We start from the raw sequence: 23492 nt of genomic DNA, 5'->3' as shown, positions 1-23492 counted from the left end.
GCAAAGAGAGCATTGCTGAAGAAGTCGCCATGGCTGGACAGGCCCATCTCCAGCAGCACAGGAGGAGGCAAGCTCAGAATTCCTGGGCACATGAGCAGATGGTGGCAGATGGTGGCAGATTTCCCAGGACCGGATTTGCTGGTGACAGTGAACTCCTCTCACAGCAAGCAGCAGCCTGGCCATCCTCTCTCCGATGCCGGAAGCAAGAAGAGCCAAGCTGCCCCCAGCTCTGTCTTTTACCTGCCCCAAAACTCACGTGATCGCCCCTCATCAAGAGAAAATCCCAGAGACAAAAGAAGTGTAGCCAGGTGCTACAACTCCCTCTCCTTTGGCCCATTTATTCTGCTTGAGCATCTATAAGTACCCATTAGTCAGTTTCCAAGCAAGTTACAGGAAAATTTCTATAAGTAAAAAAGAAACCTATCTCCCAACAGAGATACTTCAGTCTTTATGAAACTCAGGGCTCTGGACTGCATGAACAGATGTTGTTTTTCAAGCCATAGATTTCTGCAAAGCAAGGGTGGAACTTACAGAACCTACGAAGTATTTATTTTCCAGCACACTATTTTTAAGAACAGTGCCCTCTCAGTTGGCTGGTGTGCGTGTCTGTATGCAGCAAACAGGCTGGGAATGAAGCGAGATTGGCTTTTCCTTAATATTAGAAACCAGTAAAATAAACTGAGTTTTGCTGTGTTGGGATTTAAGGTATTGAAACAAACCTGAAGGCCATTAGTGTGAAAAAGTAATTCTGTTAATGGTATTCTCTTAGAGGAACCCAACAGTCTTTTGAGCCAAACATCTCACTCCTGCAAGGGAGCTGAAAGAAAGACATAGGAATCCCACATTCAATGTTTGCTAAGGAATTGCTGGTGGGGTTTCTCCATCAACTCCCCTGAAAAACATCCTGTTTCTCTAAGTTTCACAGATTGAGTGTTGGGAGGAGAGAGCACTCAGCTCAGTAGCCCAAAGGAGGGCAAACATCAAGTGACATTTTATGAGGGGGCAGACAATTGACACCAGGGGCAGGATGAGTGGCTCCACTTGGAGAGAAACCTTTGCAGTTGGTTCTGCACTGAACCACTTGCAGTCTCTTGCTCCTCTCCCAGGCAGAGCAGAGGCAGCAGCAGGACTCCTTCTGCTTCTCCAGTGCAGGCAATGTGCTGTGGGCCCTTTGCCAGAGGCAGGCTCCAGGGCAGGTTCAGCTGGAGGCACCTCAGAGAGAAGCACCAAGAAGAGCCCAAGCTGTGCCTGCACTGCTCTGCCCCGTCCAGAGGAGTGGCGAGAAATGCCCCAGTGGGAAGGTCCTCCCAGCAAACTTGCAGCAGCAGCAGAAGAAGTAAAAGAGGCCAAGGTGGCCCATCCCTGTTTGTGTCCCCCGGGTCCCCCAGGGTTCTATATGGAATGTTGGGCTGTGCCCGTGGCAACTGTCGTTGTCTCCTACTGCTGCGGCTGTTGGTGGAACACTGGTGGAGCAGCGGTGGAGCAGCAGCAGCAGCAGCAGCAGCAGCAGCTGCTCCTGGGCTGTCCCTGACCAGCCACCTTCTGGCCTCAGCACCAGAAGATCCGAACCCTGCAGCGACATCCTCATCTCCTCATCTGCAGCCCCACAGCATCCCCATAGCCCTTTGGGACTGTCAAAGGTAAGAAAATGCCCTCCAAGCACTAACACAACACCAGATTTGTCTCTGTTTTTCAATGCCTGGAGGGCTGAGGCTCAGAGGCGGGCAGGAATGATCACTCGCATCTTGAGGGATCCTTCTCCAGAGCACAATCCCAGGATCACAGAATGTTCTGGCCTGGAAGGGACCCACAACACCATCGAGTCCGGCCCCTGGTCCTGCACAGGACAGCCAGGACAATCACAGCCTGTGCCCAGGAGCAATGTCCAAAGCGTTTTGGAGCTCTGTCAGCCTTGGTGCTGTGACCTCTTCCCTGCGGAGCCTGTTCCAGTGCCCAAGCACCCTCTGCCTGAAGAACCTTTTCCTCACATCCAACCTAAGCCTCCCCTGGCACAACTTCCATGCCATCCTTTTGCCTCTTCTCCCTGGCCCCAAGACTCAGGGGAGGATTGCGTGCCCTTCTGCTTCCCCTCTTCAGGACTCTGCCCACTGCTCCAGGGGCCTGCCTCGGGAGTTGCAAGTGAAAAACGCAGCAATTCCACCACACTGAGGGCACTTGGGACACAGCAGTTGGTGGTTTGCAATGCTGAGCATGAGTAGGAAAGCTGGCAACACATCTGGGCAGAAGGATTTTTATCTGCAGCACTGTTTTCATCTCTTCCAGGTGGAAAGGAGAGGCACAATGAAAAGGAAAGCCAGAGCCCCCATTCAGCCGTGAGTTTTGGCAGAGGCATTAAAGGGCCACAACTTGAGCAACTTGAGCCATGGCCAGGACGAGAACTGCAACTGCAGACTTGGGCTGGCATTGCTTCAAGCCTCTGGGTCCACGGGATGTGTCTCTTGAGCACTTGCCTTTCCTCCCTCCACTTCCACTTCCTCCTTCTTTTAGGCACATCAATGTTGGCAGTGAGTTTCAGGCCGAGCTCCCTGAGCTGCAGAGCAGAGCGCCAAGTGAGGATGAGGAGCCTGCATCCCTGGTGTGGAAGCCTTGGGGGGAAGATGACTCTGACATGCAAAAACCTGACAGAGGTAGCTGTCAAGCTTTTCTTCCACCCCGGAGATACTTGGGTGTGTAAAGGCACCTTTTTGGCTCTAAAGGGAACTCTTCACCATGCCCTGCTTGTCTCCTTGCCTCGTTCATCTTCCCACATGGGAGTGTTAGAGGCAAGGAGAATGCTTTGGGCTTGCAGCAGAGCGAGAAAAAAATCGCTTTTCAAGCTCTTCAAAGTTGTCAGGGGCATTGGCCCCGGGAAGAGGAGAGGTTGGCCCCTGCCTCTTCTTCCAAAAGGCTCAGTGAAGGGAGAGCCCGCACTCCACTGGCCCTGGTTCAGCTGCCCCTTTCTTTGCTCTCCTTTCCATGCTCTCCAACCTGCTGTCTGTAGCTCTCGTGCTCTCCTTCCCCCTTGCATGGCAAGCTCTCCCCTCTCCTGGCTCCAGCCCGACTGTGGGCGGGTTTTTGCTGTGCTTGCAGTGAGAGAACTGTTGGACATGGCCAGCTCCCGTGGCGTTCCCAGGGCAGAGGCTAAGCTGGAGCTGGCCCTGCACTGCCTGCACCAGGCGCGCGGCAGTGTTCCGGTAAGGAGCGGCTCTTTGGGCGCACACAGGAGCGGGCAGGCAATGGATAAGGCCTGGGCACTGGCACAGCCCTTCCTGCCTGCTCGGGGAGGAAGGCAGTGTACAAGAAGCGCAGCGCCTGCTGCCTGCTTGTGTCCTGCAGCTGCCTCAGGCCTGAGCCCAAATGGCTCCAGCAGGGAGAAGATCTCTCCTGGAGGCAGCGGCGCAGGCTCCCACAGCCTGCTCCCTTGTCTCTCTGGAGATGTGTGTTCTCTCAGACATTTGGGGCTGGATGGCTGTGGGGAAATTCCCAGAAATGTCAGTGTGCTCAGGCAATTCTGGGTGCCGCATGGGGCAAAATCATTGACTTGGTGAGCAAAAGGCCGCTCTTGGCGGGAGCAGCATCACAGGGCTGGGCAGCAAAAGCGAGGCACTGGGAGCAAATCCCCAGGTTGGGCCCATGGGAGACCCAGTGGACTGAATTGCTGAAGAGGCACAGTAGCTGAAAGGCAGCATTTCTGGGTGTTGGCTCCTTCTCCTGTGGTGGGGACGCTAAAGCCTTTTCCCCTTTGCTCTTGCAGGAGGCTCTGGAGATGTTGCTCTCAGGGGGGCCTCCCACAGCTCCAGGCCATCCCTTGGCTGATTATCATTACGCAGGTAAAGCAAAGCAGAGCTCGTTCCTTCACTGACACGTGCTGCAATACCCTGAATTGCCATGCCAAGCATTTCTGCGTCAACAAGTAACACCAGCACAAGGTCTGGTCTTTCCCGGGGCTGGGGAAAGCAGCAGCATCTACTCCCTCAGCTTTGCTTGTTTTCCATGCTTTTTTCCCTGGGCCATGCCTGCTCTTGTGCTCATTACTTTCTGAGGGAACAGGCATGGACACAGGGGGATGAGGGACGGCGCCAATTTTGGTTTGGTGGCCACTGGGATCCTGTTCAAGATCCCAGAGAGGGATCAATTGACCTGCTGCTTTCCCTCACCAGACTCTGATAGATGGACACCTGAGGAGAAGGAGTCCTTTGAAAAGGCTTTGCACACCTATGGCAAGGATTTTCATCTCATCCAGAAGCAGGTAAAGCCAGAGGACATTCTTTACCCTAGCACATCATCCAAAGCAGAGGTTGATTCTTTCTGCTCCCAAATCCTGCAAGTCACTCTGTCTCTTCTCCAATACCAAAACTATTCAAGTCATCATGCAATGGGCCATCCCAGGCCCCTGTGAAAGCCCTGATTGTGCCTCTCCAGCCCTTTTCTGCAAGCTGCTTTGGAAGACCGAGCTTGGTTGTGTCAGATGTGTCTCCTAGGTGTGCTGGTGCTTCCACAACACATTGTGCTGGGACAACTGGAGGCAACGGGGCAAAGAAGAACTGTGCTAGCTGGATTTGTTGTTGATCTGTCCATGACATCTGTTACCACCTAGCATAAGACACGGTTTACTACCTTGCATAAGGCCTCTTTTACTCCCCATTCCTTTCATTGCACACCCTACTCCATTGACTCCATCATTTTCCTTCCCACTCTACTCCACACTCTACTTTTTCTCCAATGCACCCGACAGCAAGGCTATTTTAGATTCCTTCTTTTGCTCTTCACAACAGATTCAGAGTAAGACTGTGGCCCAGTGTGTGGAGTACTACTACTGCTCCTGGAAGAAAGAACGGAAACTTGCCAGCGCTGCTGCTCAGGTAAGGAAATCAAGACATGCCAGGAGGCTCAACAAACTGGGACAAGGGGACAAAACCTGCCGGCGAGCCGTGCGAGACGCCGCCCTGCCAGGATCACATCGTCCCATCAACTGGGAAAGGCGCAGCAGATGCTGCCCAGGGCTTCATTCTGCTGCTGCTGCTGCTGCTGCCAGGCAATACGGAATTCTGGAACACAACTTTGAGCCAACAAAGCAGCCCCGTCACCAGAATGGGCTTGGACGCTCTACAGACTGGTTTCTCAAGGGCTGCTGCCCTCGCTGATGTTAAGAGATTTTAGTCAGAGACTGGGAAATAAGAAACTTAGAACTCTAGATCTCAGCCCTTCAGTCAGTAGAAAGGAGGTGTTTTTTCTCCCAAGTGCTGTGTTTGCAGCCTGCCGCAGCCCACCACCAAATCCAGCCCTTTTCTCAGCTCTTTGGGCTTTGGAGGAATTTGCTCAGGCCCATGGATTCTTGCACTGGATACGCTGATTTCCAGCGTGGTGAGAGGAAAGCCAAACTGATGAGGACTCTTTGCTTTGCAGAGTGTGGGCAAAGCAGAGAGGAGCAAAAGCCCTGGCAGGAAGGAGAATGGCGAGCGAGGGAAGAGGAGCCGCAAGAGGCCCCGCAAGGCGGAGTGTCCCTGCTGCCCAGCGCCCCAGCCGCCCCGATCGGCGCCAGGCCCCTTTGCGTGCCGGCAGTGCAAACGGTGCGCCACTGCTTCCTCGTCCTGCTCACGGCCCGGCCCTTTGCACTCCAACAGGCTGAGCCTTGGCAAAGGCACCACAGGGGAGCTGAGGCCACTTGCAGGATGGGCCCTGGCCGCCGTGCTCAGCCTCACAACCCACTCGAAACACAAAGAGCTGAGTTCAAGCCCAGCACGCAGAAGGAAACCTGGCCCTGCCCCAACAAGACACAATTCCAACCAGTAGGAATAGGTGCACCAGGGCTTGGTGTGATGGTGCTGATCGAATCAAGAGTAGGATGAAGCAAAAGGAGGAAGAAATGGGAAGGAACGGAAACAGAAAGATCAGTTTCATGCTGATGATGGTCAATTTACAAGTGTGTCCCAGCCTGAAAAGACAGAAATTCACTACCATCTGGAAGTGTGGTGACTTGCTTGAATGGTGTGTATGGAATGAACAATGATGGGTTTTTTCTTCTCTTGCAGGGTGTTTGAAAGCAAGGAGGAAAGGGATGCACACAGGAGAAGATATGGCCCAAAGAAGGGAGCAGAACCTGTGGCCAAGAAGAAAAGACCAAATTAGCCCTGCACTTGCCCAGGGCTTGCAAGAGTTAGCTGTCCTTAGGACTAGATAGAAAGAAGGTGGTTGTTTTAAGATTTTAGGGTTGTTGATTCTTTTCTTTAGTTTGCTAGATAGGCATTTCTCAATGTATTAGTTAAGATTCCTTAGTATTATTAAAGATTTTTTAGTCTTAGTAGATGTACCAGTAAATAAAAGAGGTTTAGTAGTGTTCACTTTGCTCCATCTTTTGTCATTTAGTCTTTGTTAGGAAAAAGTCTGTCGTTCTCATTAAACCCAAGTTGGTTCCATTTTGTCTCCTTGTCTGGGTGAAATGTGTCAAGCCAGGTTTGTTGCATTTGTTTGGTGTTGCAAACACAGCATTTGCCCTGAGAGAAGAATCTGGGCACCCCTGCAGGCCCAGCCCCTGACTCAGATGGCAGGACTGACAAAGCTGTGTCCCCATTAGTGCCAATGAAAGAGCGGTGGGGTTTCATCCTTGGATTCCCAGAAACCTCAGCTGGCAGTGTGTTGCTGTGTGTTATTTCTTTTCATATTTAATTTCATTTTTATATTGGGTTTTATTTTATAATGGTTTGTTCTGTACTCCCCTGTTCTCCCTGAAAATGTTATATCCCGACCTTTGTCCCTACCCTTCCTTCCCTGTCCATCCTTCCACACTCCTCCCAGTCTCCTCCTGCAGGTCCTGTCTCTCATTCAGCTGTTCCTCCCAGCTTCTGGAGGGTTTGGGTAAAAGACATTGAATGATAGGGCAAGGGCTGAGGAGTTCTTTATGCTCTCTTTGGTTTCTCTAAATGTCCCTCCAACATTGTTCCACTCCCTCCTCATCCCTCACTGGGCGCTGGTTTGTCCCCTCCGTTCGCCCCTCCGCTGCCTATAAGCCCAGAACACGAGGCCTCAGGATGACTTGGCCAGGGCTGTGAGACCCGGGCAGGTGTCCAAACGGGACAGAACAAAAACTGGAATAAAGCCTTGGAATTGCCCTCTGATCAAGTCGGACTCCTTTCCTCCGCCACCAATGGGGTTTTTCTCCTGTGCTAAGGGGAAAAGCCCTCTGCTGGCTCCCGGGTTTTTGGGACCCAGGGGAGTTTTCCTGTCTTGTTGCTGTCTTGAGCGAGCCTGGGCAAAACAGAGCCGGTAGCTCTGAGAGAGACAAGCGACAGCAGTGGAAAGGGAGGCTTTGAAGAATTCAGTGAATGGGATGTGAATGAGTGATCTTGTCTCATTCTACTTGGAGCCATAAAAGCTGGGGGTTTTAGTCCTTGGGGCTTGTAAACAAGCAGCATAATTTTGTTTCATTTTGGTGGACTGATGGACCTGAGCACTTTTGAGGACTTTTCTCACCTCCCTGGTTCTAATAACATTAATATCCACAGGCCCTAGAGAGCAATCAGTCGTTCAGTTCCCGTTCCTCTTGAAAGGACCAGCCTCCCGCTCTGCACCTCGACCAAGCTCCTCAGCTAAAGCAAAGCGGCTGTGAACATGATGCTCTCCCTTCTCACAGCTTTGGTGTTGGCACCAAAGAAGCATCAAGCTCACTCCTCTCTCCAGCCCAGGAAATGGCCCAGCCTGGCAAGGGCTTGGGAGCAGGGGCTGGGCAGGATGGCAAGGGGGCAGGGAGGGGGGAATTGGCAGGCCGGTTGTGGGACGCTGACAGAAGCTTGCCCATGCCTGATGGAGCCACTGCAGGTGGCATTTGGAGGCTACAAAGGAGTTGCTTTGCAGTGGGCCTTGTTACAGCTGCCCCCTCAGCTTGCTGCTGTGTGTGTGTGTGTGTAACCAGCAGGCTGGGAAGGAAGGGAGATGTGCTTTTGCTCAACATGAGGCAGGAAAGCAGCAAAACTGGCTGGGTTTTGCTCTCTTTGGGATCTAAGTCTTCAATGTGAAGGCCATTAGTGTGAAAAAGTCATTCTGCTCATGGTAGTCTCTTCGAGGAAGCCCACAGTGTTTTGTGCCCAACATCCCTCCCCTTCAAGGGAGCTGAAAGAAAGACATAGGAATCCGGCATTCAATGTTTGCTAAGGAATTGCTGGTGGGGTTTCTCCATCAACTCCCCTGAAAAACATCCTGTTTCTCTAAGTTTCACAGATTGAGTGTTGGGAGGAGAGAGCACTCAGCTCAGTAGCCCAAAGGAGGGCAAACATCAAGTGACGTTTTATGAGGGAGCAGACAATCGACACCAGGGGCAGGATGAATGGCTCCACTTGGAGAGAAAGCTTTGGAGTTGGTTCTGCACTGAACCACTTGCAGTCTCTTGCTCCTCTCCCAGGCAGAGCAGAGGCAGCAGCAGGACTCCTTCTGCTTCTCCAGTGCAGGCAATGTGGTGTGGGCTCTTTGCCAGAGGCAGGCTCCAGGGCAGGTTCAGCTGGAGGCACCTCAGAGAGAAGCACCAAGAAGAGCCCGAGCTGTGCCTGCACTGCTCTGCCTTGTCCAGAGGACTTGCAATTTCTCCTCCTTTAAGGTCATCTCATCTTGTTAACTCCTACTTTGAAATCTCTGCCCCTACAACCCTGTGTATAACCTCACGACACTGCTCTTTGTTTTTCTTTCTCTCTTCATCTCCTCCTCTGCCTGTGGTCAGGGGAATTAATGGATCCTCAAACTTAACAATACGGACTGCTCTGCTGTGTTGCTATGTCAGGAACTGTGTCCTCCCTAGACACAACGATCACTGTTGCCTTGTGCTACTACAGACGGTGGATAGTTCGAGCAACCTGAGAGGACAGCATGACCAGCACCCCGTGAGCCACCCACCGACTGCTGCACCTTGCGGGACCCTCATCTTATAAAGGAAATCTGCGAATACCATGGCTGGGGGCCAAGTTGAGAGTGACCTTAAAAACATGGGCACAAAGAGTCTTATCGGGATGGGAATGACTAGTAAGGGGATTGGCTTACTGGGCCTGAGCGATGACACCATCATCTACCATCACAAGTCTTGTCATTCTTCATGGGAGGGGGTTTTAAGAGCTATAAGCTGCCAGTCTGTCTGCAAAAAGTACCTTGCTAGGAACTCTTATCAACTCTCCTGACATGTCTGCTGCAGCTTATGGACGATAAAGGCCTGGTGGCTACTTATGGATGATTATGGACGATTTGCATGTAGAGTGTGGGTGCCCTAGATCAGTAGTCCTGCCTCCCATCAACCTTCATGTTTTTCAGTTTCTGTGAAGCTACCCATATCTTTCCTTACCCTTTACTGCTAAGAGCGCAGCAAAGGAGTGAAAAGTGCCAGGATGTTTTGGAGCTGCTACTGTCTCTCCATCACCCTGGGTCCCTCTCCACCCTCATCCCTCTTTCCCTGAAGGTAGCACAAGCTTGGAAACCATCCAGACGTGATGCACGTGTGCTACCATCCTCCCTCCATTCTGTCTCCTCCTTCACCCCCTGTCTTTCCATTTCCCCATTCCCTGCCCGGGAAGGGAGTGGCTGCACCGTCCCGGCTGCTGCCTCTAAAATGGCACTTCCCACACGGTTTTGAGATCCCCTCTTTCCCACTAGAGTCCTTCTCTTCCAGTCCTGGACCTTCCCTTCCCCTCCACCTACCTCCCCGGTTCCTGCCGTGGGGCTGCAGCTACCCAGGCCCACGCAGCAGGGGAGGCGAGGTGGGGCTGGTCCGAGGGAGCTCCGGGCCCTGCTGTGCTGCTGCCACCTCTGCCACTGCCGCCTTCACCGTTCCTGGCTTCGCAGTCATCGTTGTTGTGGCTGAATTAAGTTGAATGGGACACTTGTGGGTTGTTGTTCGGTGCGGTTGTTCGGGCTGGGTTTGTGTGCGGAGTTTGGGTTTTTCACTCTGTGATGAGTGACCACCGGGGCGGAGCTGAGAGGGGACGGCACGAGGGAGCTCCGGCCAGAGGAGTGACGTCATGGAGGATGGGATTGGCTCAGCGCGGCAGCCAATCACTCGACGGAGCTGCAAAGTGATTGGACAGAAATGCGCCATCGGGCGGACCAATCAGGAGCCCGAGATGGGAGCCAATGAGAAGAGAGATGATTTGGATCCACCTGGAGGCTATAAAAGGACTCCCTGGGGAAGGACGGGGTCCTCCAGAGGTACTCGTGACGGAAGGAGCACCCAGCACACGAGCTGTCTCTTTGTGACTCAAGCCTGCTTTGTCACTGGGGACCTTGGGCTTATCTCAGGTCCCTGCTTCCAGTTCTTGTTTTCTCTAATAAAAAAAGACTTAACCTAATCACACTGCCTTGGCTCCTTTGTTACAGGCAGCAGGCAATTTCCAAAATGGGCAGGATGAATTGTTCCACTTGGAGAGAAAGCTTTGGAGTTGGTTCTGCACTGAACCACTCACAGTCTCTTGCTCCTCTCCCAGGCAGAGCAGAGGCAGCAGCAGGACTCCTTCTGCTTCTCCAGTGCAGGCAATGTGCTGTGGGCCCTTTGCCAGAGGCAGGCTCCAGGGCAGGTTCAGCTGGAGGCACCTCAGAGAGAAGCACCAAGAAGAGCCCGAGCTGTGCCTGCACTGCTCTGCCCCGTCCAGAGGAGTGGCGAGAAATGCCCCAGTGGGAAGGTCCTGCCAGCAAACTTGCAGCAGCAGCAGAAGAAGTAAAAGAGGCCAAGGTGGCCCATCCCTGTTTGTGTCCCCCGGGTCCCCCAGGGTTCTATATGGAATGTTGGGCTGTGCCCGTAGCAACTGTCGTTGTCTCCTATTGCTGCGGCCGTTGGTGGAACACTGGTGGAGCAGCGGTGGAGCAGCAGCAGCAGCAGCAGCAGCAGCTGCTCCGGGGCTGTCACTGACCAGCCACCTTCTGGCCTCAGCACCAGAAGATCCAAACCCTGCAGAGACGTCCTCATCCCCTCATCTGCAGCCCCACAGCATCCCCATAGCCCTTTGGGACTGTCAAAGGTAAGAAAATGCCCTCCAAGCACTAACACAACACCAGATTTGTCTCTGTTTTTCAATGCCTGCAGGGCTGAGGCTCAGAGGCAGGCAGGAATGATCACTCGCATCTTGAGGGATCCTTCTCCAGAGCACAATCCCAGGATCACAGAATGTTCTGGGCTGGAAGGGACCCACAACACCATCGAGTCCGGCCCCTGGTCCTGCACAGGACAGCCAGGAGAATCACAGCCTGTGCCCAGGAGCAATGTCCAAAGCGTTTTGGAGCTCTGTCAGCCCTGGTGCTGTGACCCCTTCGCTGCGGAGGCTGTTCCAGTGCCCAAGCACCCTCCGCCTGAAGAACCTTTTCCTCACATCCAACCTAAGCCTCCCCTGGCACAACTTCCATGCCATCCTTTTGCCTCTTCTCCCTGGCCCCAAGACTCAGGGGAGGATTGCGCGCCCTTCTGCTTCCCCTCTTCAGGACTCTGCCCACTGCTCCAGGGGCCTGCCTCGGGAGTTGCAAGTGAAAAACGCAGCAATTCCACCACACTGAGGGCACTTGGGACACAGCAGTTGGTGGTTTGCAATGCTGAGCATGAGTAGGAAAGCTGGCAACACATCTGGGCAGAAGGATTTTTATCTGCAGCACTGTTTTCATCTCTTCCAGGTGGAAAGGAGAGGCACAATGAAAAGGAAAGCCAGAGCCCCCATTCAGCCGTGAGTTTTGGCAGAGGCATTAAAGGGCCACAACTTGAGCCATGGCCAGGACGAGAACTGCAACTGCACACTTGGGCTGGCATTGCTTCAAGCCTCTGGGTCCACGGGATGTGTCTCTTGAGCACTTGCCTTTCCTCCCTCCACTTCCACTTCCTCCTTCTTTTAGGCACATCAATGTTGGCAGTGAGTTACAGGCCGAGCTCCCTGAGATGCAGAGCAGAGCGCCAAGCGAGGATGAGGAGCCTGCATCCCTGGTGTGGAAGCCTTGGGGGGAAGATGACTCTGACATGCAAAAACCTGACAGAGGTAGCTGTCAAGCTTTTCTTCCACCCCGGAGATACTTGGGTGTGTAAAGGCACCTTTTTGGCTCTAGAGGGAACTTTTCACCATGCCCTGCTTGTCTCCTTGCCTCGCTCATCTTCCCACTGGTGGGAAGTGTTAGAGGCAAGGAGAATGCTTTGGGTTTGCAGCAGAGCGAGAAAAAAATCGCTTTTCAAGCTCTCCAAAGTTGTCAGGGGCATTGGCCCCGGGAAGAGGAGAGGTTGGCCCCTGCCTCTTCTTCCAAAAGGCTCAGTGAAGGGAGAGCCCGCACTCCACTGGCCCTGGTTCAGCTGCCCCTTTCTTTGCTCTCCTTTCCATGCTCCCCAACCTGCTGTCTGTAGCTCTCGTGCTCTCCTTCCCCCTTGCATGGCAAGCTCTCCCCTCTCCTGGCTCCAGCCCGACTGTGGGCGGGTTTTTGCTGTGCTTGCAGTGAGAGAACTGTTGGACATGGCCAGCTCCCGTGGCGTTCCCAGGGCAGAGGCTAAGCTGGAGCTGGCCCTGCACTGCCTGCACCAGGCGCGCGGCAGTGTTCCGGTAAGGAGCGGCTCTTTGGGCGCACACAGGAGCGGGCAGGCAATGGATAAGGCCTGGGCACTGGCACAGCCCTTCCTGCCTGCTCGGGGAGGAAGGCACTGTACAAGAAGCGCAGCGCCTGCTGCCTGCTTGTGTCCTGCAGCTGCCTCAGGCCTGAGCCCAAATGGCTCCAGCAGGGAGAAGATCTCTCCTGGAGGCAGCGGCGCAGGCTCCCACAGCCTGCTCCCTTGTCACTCTGGAGATGTGTGTTCTCTCAGACATTTGGGGCTGGATGGCTGCGGGGAAATTCCCAGAAATGTCAGTGTGCTCAGGCAATTCTGGGTGCCGCATGGGGCAAAATCATTGACTTGGTGAGCAAAAGGCCGCTCTTGGCGGGAGCAGCATCACAGGGCTGGGCAGCAAAAGCGAGGCACTGGGAGCAAATCCCCAGGTTGGGCCCATGGGAGACCCAGTGGACTGAATTGCTGAAGAGGCACAGTAGCTGAAAGGCAGCATTTCTGGGTGTTGGCTCCTTCTCCTGTGGTGGGGACGCTAAAGCCTTTTCCCCTTTGCTCTTGCAGGAGGCTCTGGAGATGTTGCTCTCAGGGGGGCCTCCCACAGCTCCAGGCCATCCCTTGGCTGATTATCATTACGCAGGTAAAGCAAAGCAGAGCTCGTTCCTTCACTGACACGTGCTGCAATACCCTGAATTGCCATGCCAAGCATTTCTGCGTCAACAAGTAACACCAGCACAAGTCTGGTCTTTCCCGGGGCTGGGGAAAGCAGCAGCATCTACTCCCTCAGCTTTGCTTGTTTTCCATGCTTTTTTCCCTGGGCCATGCCTGCTCTTGTGCTCATTACTTTCCAAGGGAACAGGCATGGACACAGGGGGATGAGGGACGGCGCCAATTTTGGTTTGGTGGCCACTGGGATCCTGTTCAAGATCCCCGAGAGGGATCAATTGACCTGCTGCTTTCCCTCACCAGACTCTGATAGATGGACACCTGAGGAGAAGGAGTCCTTTGAAAAGGCTTTGCACACCTATGGCAAGGATTTTCATCTCATCCAGAAGCAGGTAAAGCCAGAGGACATTCTTTACCCTAGCACATCATCCAAAGCAGAGGTTGATTCTTTCTGCTCCCAAATCCTGCAAGTCACTCTGTCTCTTCTCCAATACCAAAACTATTCAAGTCATCATGCAATGGGCCATCCCAGGCCCCTGTGAAAGCCCTGATTGTGCCTCTCCAGCCCTTTTCTGCACGCTGGTTTGGAAGATCGAGCTTGGTTGTGTCAGATGTGTCTCCTAGGTGTGCTGGTGCTTCCACAACACATTGTGCTGGGACAACTGGAGGCAACGGGGCAAAGAAGAACTGTGCTAGCTGGATTTGTTGTTGATCTGTCCATGACATCTGTTACCACCTAGCATAAAGTTTCCTACCTTGCATAAGGTCCCTTTTACTCCCCATTCCTTTCACTGCACACCCTACTCCATTGACTCCATCATTTTCCTTCCTACTCTACTCCACACTCTACTTTTTCTCCAGTGCACCTGACAACAGGGCCATTTTAGATTCCTTCTTTTGCTCTTCACAACAGATTCAGAGTAAGATTGTGGCCCAGTGTGTGGAGTACTACTACTGCTCCTGGAAGAAAGAACGGAATCTTGCCAGCGCTGCTGCTCAGGTAAGGAAATCAAGACATGCCAGGAGGCTCAACAAACTGGGACAAGGGGACAAAACCTGCCGGCGAGCCGTGCGAGACGCCGCCCTGCCACGATCACATCGTCCCATCAACTGGGAAAGGCGCAGCAGATGCTGCCCAGGGCTTCATTCTGCTGCTGCTGCTGCTGCTGCCAGGCAATACGGAATTCTGGAACACAGCTTTGAGCCAACAAAGCAGCCCCGTCACCAGAATGGGCTTGGACGCTCTACAGACTGGTTTCTCAAGGGCTGCTGCCCTAGCTGATATTAAGAGATTTTAGTCAGAGACTGGGAAATAAGAAACTTAGAACTCTAGATCTCAGCCCTTCAGTCAGTAGAAAGGAGGTGTTTTTTCTCCCAAGTGCTGTGTTTGCAGCCTGCCGCAGCCCACCACCAAATCCAGCCCTTTTCTCAGCTCTTTGGGCTTTGGAGGAATTTGCTCAGGCCCATGGATCGTTGCATTGGATACGCTGATTTCCAGCGTGGTGAGAGGAAAGCCAAACTGATGAGGACTCTTTGCTTTGCAGAGTGTGGGCAAAGCAGAGAGGAGCAAAAGCCCTGGCAGGAAGGAGAATGGCGAGCGAGGGAAGAGGAGCCGCAAGAGGCCCCGCAAGGCGGAGTGTCCCTGCTGCCCAGCGCCCCAGCCGCCCCGATCGGCGCCAGGCCCCTTTGCGTGCCGGCAGTGCAAACGGTGCGCCACTGCTTCCTCGTCCTGCTCACAGCCCGGCCCTTTGCACTCCAACAGGCTGAGCCTTGGCAAAGGCACCACAGGGGAGCTGAGGCCACTTGCAGGATGGGCCCTGGCCGCCGTGCTCAGCCTCACAACCCACTCGAAACACAAAGAGCTGAGTTCAAGCCCAGCACGCAGAAGGAAACCTGGCCCTGCCCCAACAAGACACAATTCCTACCAGTAGGAATAGGTGCACCAAGGCTTGGTGTGATGGTGCTGATCGAATCAAGAGTAGGATGAAGCAAAAGGAGGAAGAAATGGGAAGGAACGGAAACAGAAAGATCAGTTTCATGCTGATGATGGTCAATTTACAAGTGTGTCCCAGCCTGAAAAGACAGAAATTCACTACCATCTGGAAGTGTGGTGACTTGTTTGAATGGTGTGTATGGAATGAACAATGATGGGTTTTTTCTTCTCTTGCAGGGTGTTTGAAAGCAAGGAGGAAAGGGATGCACACAGGAGAAGATATGGCCCAAAGAAGGGAGCAGAACCTGTGGCCAAGAAGAAAAGACCAAATTAGCCCTGCACTTGCCCAGGGCTTGCAAGAGTTAGCTGTCCTTAGGACTAGATAGAAAGAAGGTGGTTGTTTTAAGATTTTAGGGTTGTTGATTCTTTTCTTTAGTTTGCTAGATAGGCATTTCTCAATGTATTAGTTAAGATTCCTTAGTATTATTAAAGATTTTTTAGTCTTAGTAGATGTACCAGTAAATAAAAGAGGTTTGGTAGTGTTCACTTTGCTCCATCTTTTGTCATTTAGTCTTTGTTAGGAAAAAGTCTGTCGTTCTCATTAAACCCAAGTTGGTTCCATTTTGTCTCCTTGTCTGGGTGAAATGTGTCAAGCCAGGTTTGTTGCATTTGTTTGGTGTTGCAAACACAGCATTTGCCCTGAGAGAAGAATCTGGGCACCCCTGCAGGCCCAGCCCCTGACTCAGATGGCAGGACTGACAAAGCTGTGTCCCCATTAGTGCCAATGAAAGAGCGGTGGGGTTTCATCCTTGGATTCCCAGAAACCTCAGCTGGCAGTGTGTTGCTGTGTGTTATTTCTTTTCATATTTAATTTCATTTTTATATTGGGTTTTATTTTATAATGGTTTGTTCTGTACTCCCCTGTTCTCCCTGAAAATGTTATATCCCGACCTTTGTCCCTACCCTTCCTTCCCTGTCCATCCTTCCACACTCCTCCCAGTCTCCTCCTGCAGGTCCTGTCTCTCATTCAGCTGTTCCTCCCAGCTTCTGGAGGGTTTGGGTAAAAGACATTGAATGATAGGGCAAGGGCTGAGGAGTTCTTTATGCTCTCATTGGTTTCTCTAAATGTCCCTCCAACATTGTTCCACTCCCTCCTCATCCCTCACTGGGCGCTGGTTTGTCCCCTCCGTTCGCCCCTCCGCTGCCTATAAGCCCAGAACACGAGGCCTCAGGATGACTTGGCCAGGGCTGTGAGACCCGGGCAGGTGTCCAAACGGGACAGAACAAAAACTGGAATAAAGCCTCGGAATTGCCCTCTGATCAAGTCGGACTCCTTTCCTCCGCCACCAATGGGGTTTTTCTCCTGTGCTAAGGGGAAAAGCCCTCTGCTGGCTCCCGGGTTTTTGGGACCCAGGGGAGTTTTCCTGTCTTGTTGCTGTCTTGAGCGAGCCTGGGCAAAACAGAGCCGGTAGCTCTGAGAGAGACAAGAGACAGCAATGGAAAGGGAGGCTTTGAAGAATTCAGTGAATGGGATGTGAATGAGTGATCTTGTCTCATTCTACTTGGAGCCATAAAAGCTGGGGGTTTTAGTCCTTGGTGCTTGTAAACAAGCAGCATAATTTTGTTTCATTTTGGTGGACTGATGGACCTGAGCACTTTTGAGGACTTTTCTCACCTCCCTGGTTCTAATAACATTAATATCCACAGGCCCTAGAGAGCAATCAGTCGTTCAGTTCCCGTTCCTCTTGAAAGGACCAGCCTCCCGCTCTGCACCTCGACCAAGCTCCTCAGCTAAAGCAAAGTGGCGGTGAACATGATGCTCTCCCTTCTCACAGCTTTGGTGTTGGCACCAAAGAAGCATCAAGCTCACTCCTCTCTCCAGCCCAGGAAATGGCCCAGCCTGGCAAGGGCTTGGGAGCAGGGGCTGGGCAGGATGGCAAGGGGGCAGGGAGGGGGGAATTGGCAGGCCGGTTGTGGGACGCTGACAGAAGCTTGCCCATGCCTGATGGAGCCACTGCAGGTGGCATTTGGAGGCTACAAAGGAGTTGCTTTGCAGTGGGCCTTGTTACAGCTGCCCCCTCAGCTTGCTGCTGTGTGTGTGTGTGTGTAACCAGCAGGCTGGGAAGGAAGGGAGATGTGCTTTTGCTCAACATGAGGCAGGAAAGCAGCAAAACTGGCTGGGTTTTGCTCTCTTTGGGATCTAAGTCTTCAATGTGAAGGCCATTAGTGTGAAAAAGTCATTCTGCTCATGGTAGTCTCTTCGAGGAAGCCCACAGTGTTTTGTGCCCAACATCCCTCTTCCTCAAGGGAGCTGAAAGAAAGAGATAGGAATCCGGCATTCAATGCTTGCTAAGGAATTGCTGGTGGGGTTTCTCCATCAACTCCCCTGAAAAACATCCTGTTTCTCTAAGTTTCACAGATTGAGTGTTGGGAGGAGAGAGCACTCAGCTCAGTAGCCCAAAGGAGGGCAAACATCAAGTGACGTTTTATGAGGGAGCAGACAATCGACACCAGGGGCAGGATGAATGGCTCCACTTGGAGAGAAAGCTTTGGAGTTGGTTCTGCACTGAACCACTTGCAGTCTCTTGCTCCTCTCCCAGGCAGAGCAGAGGCAGCAGCAGGACTCCTTCTGCTTCTCCAGTGCAGGCAATGTGCTGTGGGCTCTTTGCCAGAGGCAGGCTCCAGGGCAGGTTCAGCTGGAGGCACCTCAGAGAGAAGCACCAAGAAGAGCCCGAGCTGTGCCTGCACTGCTCTGCCTTGTCCAGAGGACTTGCAATTTCTCCTCCTTTAAGGTCATCTCATCTTGTTAACTCCTACTTTGAAATCTCTGCCCCTACAACCCTGTGTATAACCTCACGACACTGCTCTTTGTTTTTCTTTCTCTCTTCATCTCCTCCTCTGCCTGTGGTCAGGGGAATTAATGGATCCTCAAACTTAACAATACGGACTGCTCTGCTGTGTTGCTATGTCAGGAACTGTGTCCTCCCTAGACACAACGATCACTGTTGCCTTGTGCTACTACAGATGGTGGATAGTTCGAGCAACCTGAGAGGACAGCATGACCGGCACCCCGTGAGCCACCCACCGACTGCTGCACCTTGCGGGACCCTCATCTTATAAAGGAAATCTGCGAATACCATGGCTGGGGGACAAGTTGTGAGTGACCTTAAAAACATGGGCACAAAGAGTCTTATCGGGATGGGAATGACTAGTAAGGGGATTGGCTTACTGGGCCTGAGCGATGACACCATCATCTACCATCACAAGTCTTGTCATTCTTCATGGGAGGGGGTTTTAAGAGCTATAAGCTGCCAGTCTGTCTGCAAAAAGTACCTTGCTAGGAACTCTTATCAACTCTCCTGACATGTCTGCTGCAGCTTATGGACGATAAAGGCCTGGTGGCTACTTATGGATGATTATGGACGATTTGCATGTAGAGTGTGGGTGCCCTAGATCAGTAGTCCTGCCTCCCATCAACCTTCATGTTTTTCAGTTTCTGTGAAGCTACCCATATCTTTCCTTACCCTTTACTGCTAAGAGCGCAGCAAAGGAGTGAAAAGTGCCAGGATGTTTTGGAGCTGCTACTGTCTCTCCATCACCCTGGGTCCCTCTCCACCCTCATCCCTCTTTCCCTGAAGGTAGCACAAGCTTGGAAACCATCCAGACGTGATGCACGTGTGCTACCATCCTCCCTCCATTCTGTCTCCTCCTTCACCCCCTGTCTTTCCATTTCCCCATTCCCTGCCCGGGAAGGGAGTGGCTGCACCGTCCCGGCTGCTGCCTCTAAAATGGCACTTCCCACACGGTTTTGAGATCCCCTCTTTCCCACTAGAGTCCTTCTCTTCCAGTCCTGGACCTTCCCTTCCCCTCCACCTACCTCCCCGGTTCCTGCCGTGGGGCTGCAGCTACCCAGGCCCACGCAGCTGGGGAGGCGAGGTGGGGCTGGTCCGAGGGAGCTCCGGGCCCTGCTGTGCTGCTGCCACCTCTGCCACTGCCGCCTTCACCGTTCCTGGCTTCGCAGTCATCGTTGTTGTGGCTGAATTAAGTTGAATGGGACACTTGTGGGTTGTGGTTCGGTGCGGTTGTTCGGGCTGGGTTTGTGTGCGGAGTTTGGGTTTTTCACTCTGTGATGAGTGACCACCGGGGCAGAGCTGAGAGGGGACGGCACGAGGGAGCTCCGGCCGGAGGAGTGACGTCATGGAGGATGGGATTGGCTCAGGGCGGCAGCCAATCACTCGACGGAGCTGCAAAGTGATTGGACAGAAATGCGCCATCGGGTGGACCAATCAGGAGCCCGAGATGGGAGCCAATGAGAAGAGAGATGATTTGGATCCACCTGGAGGCTATAAAAGGACTCCCTGGGGAAGGACGGGGTCCTCCAGAGGTACTCGTGACGGAAGGAGCACCCAGCACACGAGCTGTCTCTTTGTGACTCAAGTCTGCTTTGTCACTGGGGACCTTGGGCTTATCTCAGGTCCCTGCTTCCAGTTCTTGTTTTCTCTAATAAAAAAAGACTTAACCTAATCACACTGCCTTGGCTCCTTTGTTACAGGCAGCAGGCAATTTCCAAAATGGGCAGGATGAATTGTTCCACTTGGAGAGAAAGCTTTGGAGTTGGTTCTGCACTGAACCACTCACAGTCTCTTGCTCCTCTCCCAGGCAGAGCAGAGGCAGCAGCAGGACTCCTTCTGCTTCTCCAGTGCAGGCAATGTGCTGTGGGCCCTTTGCCAGAGGCAGGCTCCAGGGCAGGTTCAGCTGGAGGCACCTCAGAGAGAAGCACCAAGAAGAGCCCGAGCTGTGCCTGCACTGCTCTGCCCCGTCCAGAGGAGTGGCGAGAAATGCCCCAGTGGGAAGGTCCTGCCAGCAAACTTGCAGCAGCAGCAGAAGAAGTAAAAGAGGCCAAGGTGGCCCATCCCTGTTTGTGTCCCCCGGGTCCCCCAGGGTTCTATATGGAATGTTGGGCTGTGCCCGTAGCAACTGTCGTTGTCTCCTACTGCTGCGGCCGTTGGTGGAACACTGGTGGAGCAGTGGTGGAGCAGCAGCAGCAGCAGCAGCAGCAGCTGCTCCGGGGCTGTCACTGACCAGCCACCTTCTGGCCTCAGCACCAGAAGATCCAAACCCTGCAGAGACGTCCTCATCCCCTCATCTGCAGCCCCACAGCATCCCCATAGCCCTTTGGGACTGTCAAAGGTAAGAAAATGCCCTCCAAGCACTAACACAACACCAGATTTGTCTCTGTTTTTCAATGCCTGCAGGGCTGAGGCTCAGAGGCAGGCAGGAATGATCACTCGCATCTTGAGGGATCCTTCTCCAGAGCACAATCCCAGGATCACAGAATGTTCTGGGCTGGAAGGGACCCACAACACCATCGAGTCCGGCCCCTGGTCCTGCACAGGACAGCCAGGAGAATCACAGCCTGTGCCCAGGAGCAATGTCCAAAGCGTTTTGGAGCTCTGTCAGCCCTGGTGCTGTGACCCCTTCGCTGCAGAGGCTGTTCCAGTGCCCAAGCACCCTCCGCCTGAAGAACCTTTTCCTCACATCCAACCTAAGCCTCCCCTGGCACAACTTCCATGCCATCCTTTTGCCTCTTCTCCCTGGCCCCAAGACTCAGGGGAGGATTGCGCGCCCTTCTGCTTCCCCTCTTCAGGACTCTGCCCACTGCTCCAGGGGCCTGCCTCGGGAGTTGCAAGTGAAAAACGCAGCAATTCCACCACACTGAGGGCACTTGGGACACAGCAGTTGGTGGTTTGCAATGCTGAGCATGAGTAGGAAAGCTGGCAACACATCTGGGCAGAAGGATTTTTATCTGCAGCACTGTTTTCATCTCTTCCAGGTGGAAAGGAGAGGCACAATGAAAAGGAAAGCCAGAGCCCCCATTCAGCCGTGAGTTTTGGCAGAGGCATTAAAGGGCCACAACTTGAGCCGTGGCCAGGACGAGAACTGCAACTGCACACTTGGGCTGGCATTGCTTCAAGCCTCTGGGTCCACGGGATGTGTCTCTTGAGCACTTGCCTGTCCTCCCTCCACTTCCACTTCCTCCTTCTTTTAGGCACATCAATGTTGGCAGTGAGTTACAGGCCGAGCTCCCTGAGATGCAGAGCAGAGCGCCAAGCGAGGATGAGGAGCCTGCATCCCTGGTGTGGAAGCCTTGGGGGGAAGATGACTCTGACATGCAAAAACCTGACAGAGGTAGCTGTCAAGCTTTTCTTCCACCCCGGAGATACTTGGGTGTGTAAAGGCACCTTTTTGGCTCTAGAGGGAACTTTTCACCATGCCCTGCTTGTCTCCTTGCCTCGCTCATCTTCCCACTGGTGGGAAGTGTTAGAGGCAAGGAGAATGCTTTGGGTTTGCAGCAGAGCGAGAAAAAAATCGCTTTTCAAGCTCTCCAAAGTTGTCAGGGGCATTGGCCCCGGGAAGAGGAGAGGTTGGCCCCTGCCTCTTCTTCCAAAAGGCTCAGTGAAGGGAGAGCCCGCACTCCACTGGCCCTGGTTCAGCTGCCCCTTTCTTTGCTCCCCTTTCCATGCTCCCCAACCTGCTGTCTGTAGCTCTCGTGCTCTCCTTCCCCCTTGCATGGCAAGCTCTCCCCTCTCCTGGCTCCAGCCCGACTGTGGGCGGGTTTTTGCTGTGCTTGCAGTGAGAGAACTGTTGGACATGGCCAGCTCCCGTGGCGTTCCCAGGGCAGAGGCTAAGCTGGAGCTGGCCCTGCACTGCCTGCACCAGGCGCGCGGCAGTGTTCCGGTAAGGAGCGGCTCTTTGGGCGCACACAGGAGCGGGCAGGCAATGGATAAGGCCTGGGCACTGGCACAGCCCTTCCTGCCTGCTCGGGGAGGAAGGCAGAGTACAAGAAGCGCAGCGCCTGCTGCCTGCTTGTGTCCTGCAGCTGCCTCAGGCCTGAGCCCAAATGGCTCCAGCAGGGAGAAGATCTCTCCTGGAGGCAGCGGCGCAGGCTCCCACAGCCTGCTCCCTTGTCACTCTGGAGATGTGTGTTCTCTCAGACATTTGGGGCTGGATGGCTGTGGGGAAATTCCCAGAAATGTCAGTGTGCTCAGGCAATTCTGGGTGCCGCATGGGGCAAAATCATTGACTTGGTGAGCAAAAGGCCGCTCTTGGCGGGAGCAGCATCACAGGGCTGGGCAGCAAAAGCGAGGCACTGGGAGCAAATCCCCAGGTTGGGCCCATGGGAGACCCAGTGGACTGAATTGCTGAAGAGGCACAGTAGCTGAAAGGCAGCATTTCTGGGTGTTGGCTCCTTCTCCTGTGGTGGGGACACTAAAGCCTTTTCCCCTTTGCTCTTGCAGGAGGCTCTGGAGATGTTGCTCTCAGGGGGGCCTCCCACAGCTCCAGGCCATCCCTTGGCTGATTATCATTACGCAGGTAAAGCAAAGCAGAGCTCGTTCCTTCACTGACACGTGCTGCAATACCCTGAATTGCCATGCCAAGCATTTCTGCGTCAACAAGTAACACCAGCACAAGTTTGGTCTTTCCCGGGGCTGGGGAAAGCAGCAGCATCTACTCCCTCAGCTTTGCTTGTTTTCCATGCTTTTTTCCCTGGGCCATGCCTGCTCTTGTGCTCATTACTTTCCAAGGGAACAGGCATGGACACAGGGGGATGAGGGACGGCGCCAATTTTGGTTTGGTGGCCACTGGGATCCTGTTCAAGATCCCCGAGAGGGATCAATTGACCTGCTGCTTTCCCTCACCAGACTCTGATAGATGGACACCTGAGGAGAAGGAGACCTTTGAAAAGGCTTTGCACACCTATGGCAAGGATTTTCATCTCATCCAGAAGCAGGTAAAGCCAGAGGACATTCTTTACGCTAGCACATCATCCAAAGCAGAGGTTGATTCTTTCTGCTCCCAAATCCGGCAAGTCACTCTGTCTCTTCTCCAATACCAAAACTATTCAAGTCATCATGCAATGGGCCATCCCAGGCCCCTGTGAAAGCCCTGATTGTGCCTCTCCAGCCCTTTTCTGCACGCTGGTTTGGAAGATCGAGCTTGGTTGTGTCAGATGTGTCTCCTAGGTGTGCTGGTGCTTCCACAACACATTGTGCTGGGACAACTGGAGGCAACGGGGCAAAGAAGAACTGTGCTAGCTGGATTTGTTGTTGATCTGTCCATGACATCTGTTACCACCTAGCATAAAGTTTCCTACCTTGCATAAGGTCCCTTTTACTCCCCATTCCTTTCACTGCACACCCTACTCCATTGACTCCATCATTTTCCTTCCTACTCTACTCCACACTCTACTTTTTCTCCAGTGCACCTGACAACAGGGCCATTTTAGATTCCTTCTTTTGCTCTTCACAACAGATTCAGAGTAAGATTGTGGCCCAGTGTGTGGAGTACTACTACTGCTCCTGG

This window comes from Hirundo rustica, chromosome Z (genome assembly GCF_015227805.2).
Source record: "Hirundo rustica isolate bHirRus1 chromosome Z, bHirRus1.pri.v3, whole genome shotgun sequence".
Lineage (NCBI taxonomy): Eukaryota > Metazoa > Chordata > Aves > Passeriformes > Hirundinidae > Hirundo > Hirundo rustica.
Note: the sequence above shows the minus strand (reverse complement) of the source record.